This window comes from Suncus etruscus, chromosome 4 (assembly GCF_024139225.1).
Source record: "Suncus etruscus isolate mSunEtr1 chromosome 4, mSunEtr1.pri.cur, whole genome shotgun sequence".
NCBI lineage: Eukaryota > Metazoa > Chordata > Mammalia > Eulipotyphla > Soricidae > Suncus > Suncus etruscus.
This window is the reverse complement of record NC_064851.1, coordinates 137,222,782-137,226,989: the sequence shown is the minus strand read 5'-3', so window position 1 is coordinate 137,226,989 and position 4,208 is coordinate 137,222,782. Positions and strand designations below refer to the sequence as shown.

General features: G+C 37.5%; 1 pseudogene; it reads right to left on the bottom strand.

The window, feature by feature from the left end:
- Nucleotides 1–3,480, bottom strand: LOC126007234 (ornithine decarboxylase-like; annotated as a pseudogene).
- Between the last annotated feature and the right edge of the window lie 728 nt (nt 3,481–4,208).

The following is a 4,208-nucleotide window of genomic DNA, read 5'->3' as shown; positions in this document are numbered from 1 at the left end:
TCAATGATCCAGGTTGTTGCATGTCAGCCCCCATATACTGAATAAACAACACTTTTCATCTGGTTTGGACCACTTTTGCAGAAGAGGCTTCAGGTGTGCATGACTGATGCAATTAAATTATCCACATACTCCCTCACTCACAAAATACATAATGGTTTGTTCATTCAAATCATCATCATCAGAGCCTGTCTATTCTTTTAGTCTTTTTTAGCAATGATAAAAACTTTAAGTATGAAAACTGAAGCAGTGTATGTCCTTCCAGCTTAGTTATAGTTTTCACTCAGAGGGAAATGATTCTCCGTCAGAGGAAAAATTCTTGTCAGGTGATGGGTTGATTACATAGGGGATCTCTTCAAATTTATGCTTTACAGCCTCAGGGTAAACCACCACTAATATCACGCAGATACATGTTGAAACCAACCTCAGTCTACATGTCAAGGACACAGTAAGTATCAGAACTGGCTCTGCACAAAGGTCTCAAGCATCATGGAAGCTAATGAGGACATCAATATTCAGTTTTTGCCTGTTCCAAAACCAGCCTGCTAGTTTTGAATGTGGAACCAAATTTAATAATGAAGCAATTTAATAATGATGCTGTGGGTCATCAGTGGCGATCAGCAAAACCAACTTTGCCTTTGAAATGCCCTGGAAACTTTCAATTCAACTTCACTATTAAACAATTTTGTGATTGCACTATTGACAGCATGCTTAATTTGAGACACTTACTATAATGATTTGCATAGATAATCCTCTCTGGAGAGATCCCCAGACTCTGAATCAATTATATTTCATTCTTGCTGACACAATCTAATTTGGCCCTGACAGTATCAAGGGTCTTCAATGTGATTTTGTTCTTATTGCATTTGGCAGCAAAAAGGGGGTGACCCTAGTTTTTAACCACCTTAGATGTTTCTTTAGGATATCTCCTGGGTCAACATAGAAGGAAACCTTGACATCAGAAGAAGAAACTTGACTAAGATTTTGGTCCAGAATGTCCTTGGCAGTGAAGCCCCTTCATCAAGGAAATGGCAAACTCTACATTACTAACCTTGTTCATGCTTTCTGGACCATCTTCTGAAACTCAACAGTAGAAACTAAGACGGGTTTAAAGAAATTGTCTGAATTTTTACAAGGCATTATCTCTAGGAAATTTCAGCCCTGTTGAAAATGTGTAACCTCAATGTAATCTTGGAAATATTCTTCACATGCATGACTACCGTAGACCTACCCCATGGAGATGCTGCTCCCAACCTGTCCAGGTCCTTCGCCCAACATATAAACAAAACCCCCTCCCTAAATTAGAGAATTGCTAAATTCACAATGAGACATTTAAAGCAAGCAGAGATCATTGCGACTGAATATGTGGGGATAGTAAAAACAAAAAAAGTGTAGCACACAGAGACATATACACCATACAAACACATACACACATAGATATGATACTATGCCTCCAAGTCTTCATGGGTTAAGTAATTACACTGAGGTTTCTCTGCTGTGTGATTCAAGGTCCACCTTAAGAATCAGGTTTTGTGGAGTTAAAGCTAATTTTATTTCTTCAAGACAACAAAGAAAGCTACTTCTGTCAGTATTTGGTTTGTCTATGTTATGTGGACAGAGAGAAGGTTGAAGGAATGAATCTGTCCTGACTCCAGAATAGTGTCAAATAAATGACTCTCTTGTTAGCGAATTGGAAAAAATTAAACTTAAAAACAGGAGGAAAGAAAGTCTGGGGGAGAGTAATGTAGGTGCAATTGTTGAAAGAGTCCTTTCTGTGAAATTTTCTTAGATCTATGTGTAACCACCAGGGTGTGGAGTTAGATTGTGAATGTCAACTGAGAAATCAATTAAATTTTAATTTTCACCTTCATCTGGACTAAGACGCATCTGAGTCTGCAGTCTATCTCAGCTACTTCCTCTGTACTGAATGGTCTATACAATAAAAATGGTCTATACAATAAAATAATAAAAGAACCAGTCTCCAAACATTTATTTAAAGCTACTCCCCTTTCAGTATCATCATTCTGTAGACCGCATTGTTTTTGAAGTTACTTCAATCCGGTATCATCTTGAACAGTCAATACTGAAATCATAATTCAACACTCCTGACCTGAGAGATTTAGGTATGAAATAAGACAGAGTTGTACAGGGGCACTTAATCGCTGCAGATACTATATTTATCAGGTTCCCATAAAATTCATATCCAAATCTCTGCCTCCTCACTATGCCTGCTCAGTGCAAGAATGCTGATCTTAAAACACCTTGCTAGAACCTCTTTTATCATTAAGCTTTAAATCATTCTATAGGAAAAAATAAAGAAAAAGGCCCTTTCCAAAAAGTGATTCCAGAAGATACCCCTCTGGTCAGCAGTGCTTGTTTGTCAAAATATTTGAGTGTCTTACACTTTGGGGGAGAAAATTAGGTTTAAAGATATCATGTTTTTGAGTGGAGAAGGAGTAACACAAATATGAAAAGATGGGGAACAGTGGCCAAGATGTCTCACGTGAATTGGTGAAAAAAGAAAAAGACAGAACTAAATATCCAAGACAAAGTCAACAATGGAATCCAGAGACCCAAACTCTAACTATTTAAACTGTAAAAGGACTAGCAGGCTGAGGGGCAAAGGGTGGTGGTTGGGATTAAAAAAAAAAAAGATGGCAAATTTTTGATTGAAACTCAATCATGAACAATGAATTTCATGGTGATTCAATTAAAGTATTCATTTAATTTTTTAAAAAGGTGTAATATTTTATTCAAAGTAGTGCTTTATGACAAACTATTTGAGTGTCTCACATTTGAGGGAAAATTAGGTTTAGGGATGTCAATTTTATTAAAATTAAGCCATATCTATGAAAAAAACTACCAGAATGTAAGCTAATTTTATATGCAGATTTATATTTTTGTATTTTGGGCCACACCCAGAGGTGCTCAAGATTATCAGGGCTTGGCGGGAACTAATATGATGCTGGGGACCAGGTTGGCCAAAGTGTAAGGTAAGCACCTTCCCTGTGGTATTCTCTCCAACTCATAAATATACTGGGTAATCAATTCTAATACAAAGTTTCCTTTTAAAGGAAGAAAAAAGAAAATATCCCCATCCTAATGCTTAGAACCTGTAAATATCTCACTTTAGATAACAAAGGAGACTTTATTGAGGGGATTAAGTGAACATTTTGAGAGGAGGCTGCATGCACTTACCCTGCAGGGTATTGCCTGAGTGGCCCAATAAAAACAGTGGGTACCCCGGAGAGAGATGAGAGAATCAGAGGTGTTCAGAGACTGCAACAGAAAAGAGGTACAACAGAGCGACATCTAATCATGCCATCGGACAATTGCTCTGTACCTGCTTACGCTTACTGGCATTTGGGGATTCAGGTGAGCATACAGCTAATTATGTATGAACTTGGATAGTTAGAACTGGTCACACAACACTAGGCCCAAAAAACCTAGTATTTGGCTGTGATCTGTTCCAACTTACGACATTCACAAATATATCAAATCCATGGAAAATTGACTTCAAAAAATAAATCTGGTTTTCCTTCTGAGAAATATACTAAAGGATTTTTACTCCATTTTTTTTTACTCCATTTTAAAACTCAATCTTGGGTTACTCCTGGCTCCATGCTCCTGGCAGGCACCAGGGACCATATGGGATGCTGGGATTCGAACCGATGACCTTCTGCATGAAAGGCAAATGCCTTACCTCCATGCTATCTCTCTGGCCCCTAAAACTCAGTATTTAAAGGCACATGTCAAGTCTCTCCATTTGGAAATTTTGAAAACTTTTCCCATGTAATTCATCTATATAGTCTACTTTTCATCTTTGCAGCTGTCAACCAATAGCAAGCTATTATCACTCCTTTCTTCCTGAACTAATGTGAGCGTTAGTCATAATGACATAGTCATAGTCTGCCTGACAGCTCTTCTCACCATCTCTTTGTTTCCTTACAACTCATCTTCTTTTAAGAGCAAAATTTTTCAATACTGAAAGGGACATTATGTAATCCTTATTAAAATCCTTCTAGATATTTGATTGTTATCTAAATCCAGTCTCCTTATATTTTTTAATTAAATAATTTATTTAAACACCGTGATTACAAACACAATTGTAGTTGGGTTTCAGTCACAACAAGAACAATTTCTTCACCAGTGCAACCTTCCCATCACCAATGCCTCTATCTCTTCCCTCCCCTGCCCCCAACCTGTATATG